Source organism: Orcinus orca, chromosome 6 (genome assembly GCF_937001465.1).
Source record: "Orcinus orca chromosome 6, mOrcOrc1.1, whole genome shotgun sequence".
NCBI classification, from domain to species: Eukaryota; Metazoa; Chordata; class Mammalia; order Artiodactyla; family Delphinidae; genus Orcinus; species Orcinus orca.
In genome coordinates, this window is record NC_064564.1 from 83,927,779 (window position 1) to 83,939,923 (window position 12,145).

A 12,145-nucleotide genomic window follows, 5' to 3' on the forward strand; every position below is an offset into this window, starting at 1 on the left:
GGGGTACTGGTTGAAGGACATACGGGAACACTCTTAACTATCTTTGCAACTTTTCAAAAATTATTCCAAAATAAATAATTTTTAAAAATTTGTACACAATAATGAAGATCTTCACAATGAAAAAGAAAAATGCCAAGTAGTGCCAAATCTGAGATAATGACCAACAAAATCAATAATACCAGCAATAGATTATGACCAATTGAATTAAAAAAAAAAAGCCGAGAATCTGTACCAATACCAAAAAAATAAATAGGAAGGAAAAGGGAAATCTTTCTCATATTGGAATGCCAGCTAATAAATGTAGGAGGAATAATAGAGAGAAAATCATCATTTTTCAACCATCACAGTAAATAACTAATTCAGGTAAAAATCTTCAATGGATGCTGGCATTTTTAAAGAGTAATAACAATGCATTACATTTCTATAAAACATTTATAGAGCACTTTCACACACTGTTTTGAGTAGACACTGTTCAGATCCGTAGCATGAGGCATAATATCTCCCCTTAGCCTCCACATCCTTTTTTTCGCCTAGTGATTCCCTATAGAATAGCCTAATCCAGGCCTAAGAATGCTCAGTAGCCAATGGTTATATTCAGATATATTTTCCACCCTGGAATATATATTTTCCACCCTGGAATATATATATATATTTATATATATATAAAATATATATATAAAATATATATATTTTCCACCACCCTGGATCTCTCTAATAAGTCTCTTGCTAATTGCGTATCTTTGAGATTTTATCCTTTATTTAAAACATTTCACACATAGCTGATTCGTGTTCTGTATCTGGCATTCTTTTTTATTTTATTTTTATTTTTTTTTTTTGCGGTACGCGGGCCTCTCACTACCGTGGCCTCTCCTGTTGCAGAGCACGGGCTCCGGACGCGCAGGCTCAGCGGCCATGGCTCATGGGCCCAGCCGCTCCACAGCATGTGAGATCTTCCTGGACTGGGGCACGAACCCGTGTCCCCTGCATCAGCAGGCGGACTCTCAACCACTGCGCCACCAGGGAAGCCCATGGCATTCTTAATATTTGAAATTCTTGCAGTTTAAATCTATTATTTGTTGTTTTCTGTTATTCATTCATGGTTTCTTGTTTCCATGTATATTTGTGATCTTTGATACAAACTAATTTTTACTTACTCTTTAATTTTGAGAATGCTGTCAACTTAAAGTTGGAGATATTTTCCTCCAAAAGTTGGGAGGAACCACCAACCCTAGATCACTTGAGCTTGCTTCAAGGGTCTCAGCCTACTATGGGGGTCTTGGGTTTGGCTCCCTCACCTTACTAGTGGTCCAGGGCTTGTCATTCTGACCGTAATAGGAATGCTTTGGGAATTAGCCCTCAAGAAACTGTTGTTTGACCCCTTGCTTATTCCACAGCTCGTGATTTTTTTTTTCCTCTTTTGGGGGGTGGGGCAAGTAGCCTTGGAGATTTTTCCTATTTACTATAAGCCCTGAAATGCTTTAAAAAGTATATGTTATACAGGATATAGTTTTTTGTAGTAAAAGGGACTCCCTTGATATCTTGTTCACTGTAATGCAGGAAGCAGAAGTCTCTCTGTACAATTTGATATCCTACTTTTTTTTATTAGCTTTTAAGCCTTTTTCTATACCAGTAAACATTCATTATAAACGTAATTCCTATAGTTTCATTATATTCCATTGCATGGCTAGACCACCATTTAATTAGGCATTTTTCTATTAGATATTTAGAATGTTTTCAGGTTTTTGCTGTTGTAAATAATACTGCATTGAACATCATTGTGGTAATGTGAGGTAAATCGGGGGTTGAGGATATAAAGGAAAAGCATAGCTGTTACCCTGGGGAGGGGTTGTAAACTCAAATGCTTTGTAGGATCCAGGCAAATAAAGCAAATGAGTGTAGTGAAGCAATGAAGCTGACTAGTACAAAAGACCAAAGGGAATGGTGGGAACATGTCAAACTGAAGGGCACATGCCCATCTTATAAATAAGGGCAGCCATATCTCCAGCTGATTGTTACCATCTAGGAATGAGGGACTGGTATGGTCAGTTCTTCTGATTTTTCAAGCAACACAAACTGAAAATCTAAAAAAAAAAAAAAATTTTATGGTGGCATTTTTACTGTGCAAACCACATAAAATCTGTCAACACACAAGTTGTGACCATCAGGCTGTCACTTTGCAACCTTTGCTCTAGGATCATGACTGTGGGAATAAATGGTGGGGAAAGTACTGACTGAAGACATGGCTGTTCAGTCATCTTTCCATTCTCAGTATGAAATAGAAATGAGGAGTTAAGAGTTTAAGATCTTGGCCTTGAAGATTTATTTACTGAGGCTCAGCTTTTTGGTTTTCATCTTCCTTCCTTCCTTCCTCACCTCTTATCAAATATGCTATTCTCAGACTAAGCGAACCTTCTGAAAGCAGACTTGAGTCCAGCTAGCCCACTGGGCTTGCCATTCAGTAGCTTTACCAAACATTGGTGGTGACCTACTAAGTGCCAAGGCTCTGGGCTCAGAATTACTTATCAAGATATAAGACACAGTCCCACCTTCCAAAAGTCTGCTGTCATCAAGAGATAAATAACAAAATAAAATGGCCAAGACTGGGTACCAAATGAGTTGTACAGATAATTGGTATTGAAAAAGTTCAGAAGAAAAGACTTTCATGATAAAGAAAAGCTTCCAGAAATGGTAGAATTTAAGCTAGATCCTTTTTTTTAAAAAAAGGCAAGAGAAATAGGGAGAGAGAGCATTCCAGATATCTTCCCAGTGGAGTGAGCCAAAACTCAAAATTCAGAATAAATTTGGCATGTGATGGAACATGGTTGGATAAGTAGGAAGGAACTTTGAATACCACATTGAGGAATTTGGATGATCCTGTAGGCAGTTGGGAGCCACTGAAGGCTTTTTAGTAGTAAGGTGACGTATTGAAGGCAGTATACTTGGGGAGATTAGTCTTGTGTCAGTATATAGGATAGCTGGGAGGAAAGAGCCAAAATGAAAGCAAGAAAGCTAGTTAGAAGACTATATAATAATTCAGAGGAGAGATGCTGCAGGTCTGAACTAGGATGATAGGAGTAGGGATGGGAACTTGAAAGGCAATGTAACAAGTAGTTAAGAACACTGACTTTGGAATCAGACAGCTCTGTGTCTGAATCCCAGATCAGACATTACTGACTGAGTTACCTTAGGAAGGTTATTTAATAGCTCTGAGCCTCAGATTTCTCATCCATGAAACACAGATACTAATACTGAGCTTAGAGAGTGGTTATATGGATTAAATGAGATAATGTAAGTGCTTAGCATAGTAGTTGGAATGTGGTAAGAGCACAGTAAATTATTAGATCAATGCCTAAAACATTGGAAGTTAGACTCAGCATGACTTGGTGATTGTCTGAATGTGAGGAGAGATTCCAGATGATTCTTGTATTTTCAATTTTGTGTTACTGGTAGTCCAAAGAAAGCTGATTTGAAATAGAAAAATCAATTTGGCTTTATTTTTTATTTTTAAGGACAGTCTCCTTAATATTTATTTGTTTGTTTGTTTGTTTATTTATTGGCTGCAACGGGTCTTAGTTGCCGCATGTGGGATCTTCCATTGCAGCGCGCGGGCCCCTCACTGCGGTGCACAGGCTTCTCTCTAGTCATGGTGTGCGGGCTCCAGAGCACGCGAGCTCAGTAGTTGCAGCACGTGGGCTCTCCAGTTGTGGCACCCGCGCTCCAGAGCGTGTGGGCTCAGTAGTTGTGGCACGTGGGCTCAGTTGCCCTGCGGCATGTGGCGTCTTAGTTCCCCGACCAGGGATCGAACTGGCATCCCCTGTATTGCAAGATAGATTCTCAACCACCGGACTACCAGGGAAATCCCTCAATTTGGTTTTGAACGTGTTGAATTTGAGGTAATAATAAGAAGTACCTAATACGGTATTGGAGATTTGATTCTGGAAACGCAGGAAGAATGTAAGATTTGGAAATCAACAGTATAATGGGAAGGGCTAAACACTTCTCAGGTTGAAAAAGACTTCAGGTCTGAGCCCTGCTGTAAATCTACCTTTAAATATAGGTCAGGTATTGTATTAAACAACTAAGAAAGAATGATCTAAGGAGCAGAACTAGGAGGGTTGTTGTTATGGAAGCCAAAGGCAAAAGAGGGTTTCAGTAGGAGGGGATGGCTAAGTGTCAGGCAATTTAAATATTATGGGTTTAAAAATTAGAACTGTTTCAGACAGTTCATGTATTAATTAAAAGAAGTCAGACTTCCGATGTTTAAGAAATAGTTAAGGAGAAAGTAGAATTAACATAGTTCATTGTTCTAAGAATTTTGGTATTGAAAAAAACAGAAGGAAGGGGGAATTGTCTACGGTCCTTAGGTTGACATGGCAGTGATACCCTCTGCTTTCTAGTACACCTGAGTTTCTGCCACCCCACGCCCACCCAGTCACAGAGCCTTTAAAGACTCCTGCCTCTGTGGAGCTGAGCAACACCATTCACTGCTGCAGCTTCTTTTTTTTTTTTTAACAGCTTTATTGAGATATAATTGACATCTGTTTCATCATTTAAAGTATACTATTCAAAAAAGAGGGGATATATGTATATGTATAGCTGATTCACTTTGCTGTACAGTAGAAACTAATACAACATTGTAAAGCAACTATAATCCAATAAAAAATTTTTTTAAAGTATACTATTCAATTGTTACTAGTATATTCACAGAGCTGTGCAACCATCACCATAATCTAATTTTAGAACATTTGCATCATCCCTAAAAGAAATCCCAAACCCAGTAACAATCCCTCCCCATTTTCCCTTCCCCCAAGTCCCTGGCAGCCACTAACCTACTTTTTTTTTTAATTAATTAATTAATTTATTTATTTATTTATTTATTTTGGCTGCGTTGGGTCTTCATTGCTGTGCCTGGGCTTTCTCTAGTTGTGGCGTGCAGGGGCTGTTCTTCGTTGTGGTGCACGGGCTTGTCATTGCGGTGGCTTCTCTTGTTGCGGAGCACAGGCTCTAGGCACGCGGGCTTCAGTACTTGTGTCACACGGGCTCAGTAGTTGTGGCTCGCGGGTTCTAGAGCACAGGCTCAGCAGTTGTGGCGCACAGGCTTAGTTGCTCCGCGGCATGTGGGATCTTCCCGGACCAGGGTTCGAACCCATGTCCCCTGCATTGGCAGGCAGGTTCTTAACCACTGCCCCACCAGGGAAGTCCCACTAATCTACTTTTTGTCTCCATAGATTTGCCTAGTCTGGGCATTTCATATAAATGCAGTCAAACAATATGTGGCCTTTTGTGTTCAGCATCTTTCACTTAGCATAATGTTTTCAAGGTTCATCCATATTGTAGCGTGTTTCTTTTTATTACCGAATAATATTCCGTTTTATGAATATGCCACATTTTATCTATCCATTCGTCTGTTAATGGATATTGAGTTATTCCCACTTTTTGGCTATTATAAATAATGCTGCTATGAACATTCATATGCAAGCTTTTGTGTGAAGATATGTTTTCATTTCTTTGGGGTAGATATCTAGGAGTAGAATTTCTGGGTCATACGGTAACTCTGTGTTTTACATTTTGAGGAACTACCAGACTATTTTCTAAAGTGGCTGAACCATCTTACAATCCTCCCAGCAATATATGAGGGTTCTAATTTCTCCACATTGTCATCAACACTTGTTATTGTCTCTCTTTTTTATTTAGCCATTCTAGTAGGGAGTAGTATCTCATTTAAGTTTTGATTTGCACTTCCCTAATAACTAATGATGTTGAGCATCTTTTCATGTGCTTATTGACCATTTGTATGTCTTCTTTAGAGAAATGTCTATTCAGGTCCTTTGCCCATTTTTAAATTGGGTTATGTGTCTTTTTATTGCTGAGTTGTAAAAGTCCTTTATGTATTCTGGATAGAAGTCCCTTATCAGATATATGATTTGCAAATGTTTTCTCCCATTCTGTGGGTTGTCTTTTCACTGTCCTGATTGTGTTCTTTAAAGCACAAAAGTTTTAAAGTTTTATGAAATCCAACTTACCTATTTTTTTTAATAAATTTATTTATTTTAGTTTTATTTTAGTTTTTATTTTTGGCTGCGTTGGGTCTTCATTGCTGCGTGTGGGCTTTCTCTGGTTGCAGCGAGCGGGGGCTACTCTTTGTTGCGGTGCACGGGCTTCTCATTGTGGTGGCTTCTCTTGCTGTGGAGCACAGGCTCTAGGTGCGTAGGCTTCAGTAGTTGTGGCATGTGGGCTCAGTAGTTGTGGCTCATGGGCTGTAGAGCACAGGCTCAGTAGTTGTGGCACACGGGCTTAGTTGCTCCACGGCATGTGGGATCTTCTTGGACCCGGGATTGAACCCGTGTCCCCTGCATTGGCAGGCGGATTCTTAACTACTGTGCCACCAGGGAAGCCCCAACTTACCTATTTTTTTCTTTTGTCACTTGTATTTGTGGTATCTTGTCTAAGAATGCATTACCTAACTCAAGGTTATGAAGGATTATTCCTTTTTTTGCTAAGCTTTCTTTTAACAGACCTTTTTTTTTTTCTCACGAACAGCAGGGGGCTTCTCTGTCAGCCTTTTGAGTCAGATCTGCCCACCACTTACTTTCATTTACTCTCTCACTCTTTTTGTATTACTCTTATTCAACAAGACTTTGACTAACCACCTTCTATAAGCCAAACGCTGTGCTAGTATTATAGGAAGCACAAAATAAAAATGATACTGTCTTAAGCCCTGGGTATTGGGGATACAGAGATGACTATAACTTGGACTTTGCAGTCTAGAAGAGCCATTAAGGCAGATATGCAAAAAAGAACATAACCATGTCAAGTCACAAATGATATACTTAATCAGAACCTCTCATGGGGCTTCCCTGGTGGCGCAGTGGTTGAGAATCTGCCTGCCAATGCAGGGGACACGTGTTCGAGCCCTGGTCTGGGAAGATCCCACATGCCGCGGAGCAACTAGGCCCGTGAGCCACAACTACTGAGCCTGCGCGTCTGGAGCTTGTGCTCCGCAACAAGAGAGGCCGCGACAGTGAGAGGCCCGCGCACCGCGATGAAGAGTGGCCCCTGCTCACCGCAACTAGAGATAGCCCTCGCACAGAAACGAAGACCCAGCACAGCCAAAAATAAATAAATAAAATAAATTTTAAAAAAACACCTCTCATGAACTGATGTTAGTTTCTGATGAAGCTTCCATCAGTATACAATGAAATAAGAAAAATAATGACAGTGTGCTTTTTTAATGAAATGATGGTGATAGTTGATGTAGGGTGTTTTTTGTTGTTGTTGTTTAATGATCTTACTTGGCGATATAAGATATTGGCAATCCCGTATTGATCCCCTGGCTTTTGTGGGATTTTTTTCTTGTCTGTAAAATCAACAACCTCCAGCCACAGTTCGGAAGACAGAGATCATTTCTGGCTCCAAGAGGATCAGTGAAGACTTGATGGAGGAGTTGATCTGGGCCTTGCAGGGTTTAGATAATTCCTCATAGGTTTAGCCAAGTGTAACAGGCAGGAGAATCTGAACAAAGAGTGGAAAGAGCTTATGAAACAGGTTTGAAGGACTACATGACCAGGGATGGGAAGTAAGGTTGGGTAGAGAGGGAGTAGACAGCCAAGATGGAGGACCTTGAAAGCCAAAATGAGTTTGAACTTGATTCTCTGGGTAATGGGAAACCATTAAAAGGGGCAGGAGTGACATGTTGAATAAAGATGGGGCTTCAGGAAGATGAATCTGGCAGTACTAGATAGAAGGTAAATTGCAGGTGAGAAGACTAGTTAGGAGGCAATTGTGGTTTATAATGTGATGGTTTTTATATTTTGTTTCTAGCCAGAAAAAAATTTGATCTTCTCATCAAAGCCCTATAGATCTTTGGCCATAGTTGGTGGAAAGTAGGTGATGATGTGGTCTGTGATATAGTGAAGTAAGTTAAGCACTGAAAGTATGATAGCTGCCACCTTCTGTAGGCAGCTGGAAACACTTCCTAAGTAGTAGCTCTCTAGTACAATGCATGGCTTAGTCTCACAGAAATTTCAGGAACAAAGACCCTGGGCCCAGAGCTCTTACTGGAATTCTCAGCACTGGTCATGGAGATTGACTTTGCCCCAGCCTACAGCCCAGCTAGGGGAGAGGGAAGTACAGTGACACCTTTCACTGTCCTTGAGGGGATCGTTCATGGCTAGTTTTATGAACAGCTGCCTTCCTCTCTCCTTCCCTTCCTCATTGTTTCCTGCTTTGTAGAATCAAGAAGGCATGGCCCCTCAAACATTTATTTCAAGGTTGGAGATAGGTTTTTGGGTCTTCAGCAACTTCTGTTCTTCTACAACTCAGTTCATCTTAGGATGCTGTCACTGAGCATTTGAGTCTCATAGGGAATAGAAGCAACAATAAGGGGAAAGAAACGACGTATCTTCTGGATCCTGAGTGGTAGCTGATGTGGTCCTGGCCAGTAGACCTAAGGCTTCTTTTTAGGGACCTGAAATCCAAGGGCTTGCCTGTGGCGTCCAGATGGTAGTCAGTACTGGAAGGAGCTCTATGCAGGGCTAGTGCTTGAGGGCCAAGACCATCTTGACACCACCATCTCTGTGTTCAAGGATGGCAGCAGGCGGCAGTGGCATGAACTGGACAGAGACATGCTGCTACTTACTGTACAGCTGGCTCTGCCTCTGGCTTCTCCACTGTCTACTGATTCCCACAGAACTGGCCCAGACCCTGACGAGGGTGGAGCAGGGAAGGGGTGGAGGGCTCTGTAGTTCTTCAGACAGAACTGAGAATTTTCTCTGGGCTTTCTGCCCCCTGGCCTGGATAAAGAGACTCTGCCCTCCCACAGGCCCAGCTGGACCTCATCAGTACTGACCTAAAACTGATGTAGGTGAGAGGGCAGAAGGTTCTGCTACAGCCCCACTAGCAGACCCGCTGAAGATCCAGGGAACTGAAGTGGACCCTGTGGTAGGAAGGGGGCCTGTAGCCAACTTGATCCTAAGGCTCACTACCACCCTGTATATGGAAGCCTCTATGGCCCAGTCTCTCTTTTTTTCTGAGACAGACCCCGTTTCTCTGAAGAGGCACGCCCTAGAAAGCCTATTGCCAAGTCTAGGAACTTGGTGTTACTGCTGGTGGAATGATGACTGGTCCCCACAGCCTCCCTGCAGGGCTTCAGGAACCCCCTCCCAGGCTGGCTGCTCCACCCTGAGGCTAGTCTAGAATCCTAGTGAAGGGAAAAAGCTGGAAAACAAGGAGTCATTCAGAGTGGGTGAAAGAGGAGGGAGAGGTTTCTGGCTGAGATCTAAAAGGAGGGGCCTAAGGAAGGAAGGAAGCTCTAAGCCTCCTCCCAGACCTTTTCCCTGAGACTCCTAGGGATGAGAGAGGAGCGAGGCCCAGCTCTCTCGCTATTTTTCTTTGCCGCTTTGAGAGTTCTCATCTTCCAGCACTGACTGCCCTCTGTGGCTGACTCCTTTCTCTACCTTCCCCCTTCCCCAGGCTAAAGGGCCCACAGGGACTGGCAGGGAGGAAGGCTGAGCGGCTGTACTGTGGGCATGCCTATTCCTTTCCCTTCCCCCTTCCCTTAGCAGCAACGTCACCGCAGCACCAGAGGCAGCAGCAGCGGCAAGGATACTGGGGCTGGGATTGCGCAGCCTCCCTGCATTAGCAACGATGCCATTGTATTAGCAGAAATCAGATCTTAGGAAATCAGCCCAGTTCCCCCTGTGTGGTCCTGTGGAACAGTGCCTCAGCTTGAACTGTCAAGATAGAGCTTGGTCGGAGTGCAAAAGGAACAGAAGCCTCCAGATACAGCTAAGGCTCCTTACAGAGGTATGGCTCAGCGGAGCTGGGGGGAGGGGCAGGGCAGAGATGCTAGAATAACTGATCAGCACATTTGGGCCCTGGTTTTGAGGGTTGGCTTTGTCTTCCCGAAAGAGAGAGAGAGAGAGAGAGAGCGAGCATGAGCGCAAACATTAGACAAGCTCATCCATGCATACATTTGGGCTGTGGTGCAGAGATGGGGAAAAACAGGCTTGGGCTAATGCTATTTTGTCAAGAAGCAGAAAATCCCCTTCCTCCTTTCTGAGCATCTCTAATGAGGCTCTTATAGTGCGCGTCAGCGTAGAGGGGGTCAGATCTAGAAACAAAGGCTTAATAGGGAGGAGATACCCCTACAGCTACTGTAAGTTTATGATGGAGACATGCAGGGATCCACACAGGAGGTACTGGGAAGCATTGAGTCCATCCTTTACCTCCATGCACATATGTACATGAACTAGACACACATACCATATCTTCTGGAGCTGTGGGAGCCAAGAGGCTACAGATAAGGATGGAATAAGAAAGAATGTTGACCAAGAGGCTCCACATTATTGGTTGGTGGGGATAAGTAGTGCCTAGGGCACCTGACCTATTATAATTGGTCTTCTTATACAGGCTTAGATTCCTAACAGGAAGAGACCTGAGCATAAGTTGATACTCCCAAATCCACCCTCCTGCTCTCTTCCCTTCAATCCTGTCCAAGAGAGAACCCAGACAGGAAAAGGGTTATCAGTCCTACTGAGGCTCCCCATCAGACCTCAGGTCAAGGTCAGATTGCTAGAGAGTAACAGCCGAGTATCACCATCTTCCCCGTCCTCCTTCAGGAGGCTAAAAAAAGAGGGAAGGGATTCTATGACTGGCAGAAAGATGCTGAAGACCAAAGACAAGGGAAACCTTTCTTCTGAAGTTTAGAACATCCTCCTGCCCAGAGTTACCCTGTTGCTGAGCAGATAGGAAGAGTTCTTTAAATTCCCATCTCCATTGATCACCTTGGTGGAGGATTCAAAAACATATGCTAATAGGAGTCAGTAGTTCCATGTTGTGCAAAATGTGGTTGGATAATACATTGGGAAGTTGTGGGAGGTGTTAGTTCCTAGTTCCCAAGCACCTAGGAATGTGAACTGCAGAGCAGGGGAAAGGGGCGTTGAGGACTGTGAATGGGGCAGGGAGATGTGAGCTGGGAACTGGGGCAGGAGGTGGGATTGAAGAGTGTTTATTAGAGCATGGGGCAGTAATGTGAAAGGGACTGTGGGTTCAGAGAATAGTAAAGTGGGTAAGTATAAACTGTGTAAATAGAAACTAGAGTGTGAGCCTATCCAGGAAAGGTAGGAAGCATCTGCTTTGGTAGCAGAGTAAATGTAGGGGCTTTAGGAAGAGGGTGTGGCCCTGATCTTTTCTCTGAGAGGCAGTTGTAGTGGAAAGAATTAAGAATTGGGCAGACCTGGGTTTGCGTCCATCTCAGCTGTATAATTATGGGCTAACTTCTCACACTTGCTAAGCTTCAGTTTTCTCATCTGTAAAATGGGGATGATTATGTCTACTTTAAATGATTATAGTGAAATTAGAGATGATATATGTAAAACACCTTACATGTAAGTTCTCAGTAAATGATCACTAATAAATAGTATTATAATAGGCCAGGAGACACCCATTTGTGATGAGGGCCAGGAAGAGGGCTCTCGTGGAGAGCTTTCCCTGATTCTAGAGATCTAGACCTCGTAACTTTATGCTGACTAAACCCACCACTTCTTTGTCCACCTGGTAGGCAGAGCTGAGCACTTTCTTCCACTTTCTTCCTATTCTGGGTTGTCTGTTCCTTCCCCATCTTCATCTCCCATGTCTCTCCATTTAATCAGGGTACAAAAAGCATCTGGAATGAGCTCTTCCATCTCACTGTTTACTCTTCACCTTTATTAGCGCTCATGGGCCACATATTAAACTTGTCTTGTTATAGAACATGTCTCTCCCGGGGGAGAAGTCTAATAGGTATGCTCTCAGTAAATGTGTTCTGTGGTGTTTGAAATCAAGTCACGTGTACAGTAGACTCTCATTACATTCCTAACTGATCAAGAAAAAAGGTCAAACATTAGGATTCCTGACTCTTGACTTAATTCTGTCATTTATCCATTGAGAGATCTTGGGCAAGTCATTTGTTTTTTCTAGGTGTTGATTTCCTTATTTTTTTAAATAAAGAAGTGGCTCTGCCTATTCTGGTGCATTGTTGTGAGGATCAATGAGATGACATACATAAAGAAGTGCTTTGTAAAATATGTGAATGTGTCGGGGCAAAAGGCATGAGTACAAAGTCTAATGAGGTGTCTGTAGAACTTTACCTTAGTTGGCTGAACTG

The 12,145-nt window shown here is 42.7% G+C and overlaps 1 protein-coding gene across 7 annotated transcripts in view; it reads left to right on the plus strand.

Annotated features, from left to right (window-relative positions):
• RUSC2 (RUN and SH3 domain containing 2) overlaps positions 1–12,145 on the plus strand; it is a 59,885-nt gene that overhangs the window by 28,775 nt on the left and 18,965 nt on the right. For 2 of the 7 annotated variants that reach the window (XM_033431069.2, XM_033431070.2), the window contains exon 1: positions 9,236–9,804. The exons of 3 other annotated variants lie outside the window; for them this stretch is intronic. The gene's annotated coding sequence lies outside the window, so the exon portion shown is untranslated. Of the gene's footprint in view, positions 1–9,232; positions 9,805–12,145 lie in introns of those variants that run through there. 2 more of the 7 variants (XM_004271401.4, XM_049710748.1) reach the window with 2 other exon arrangements.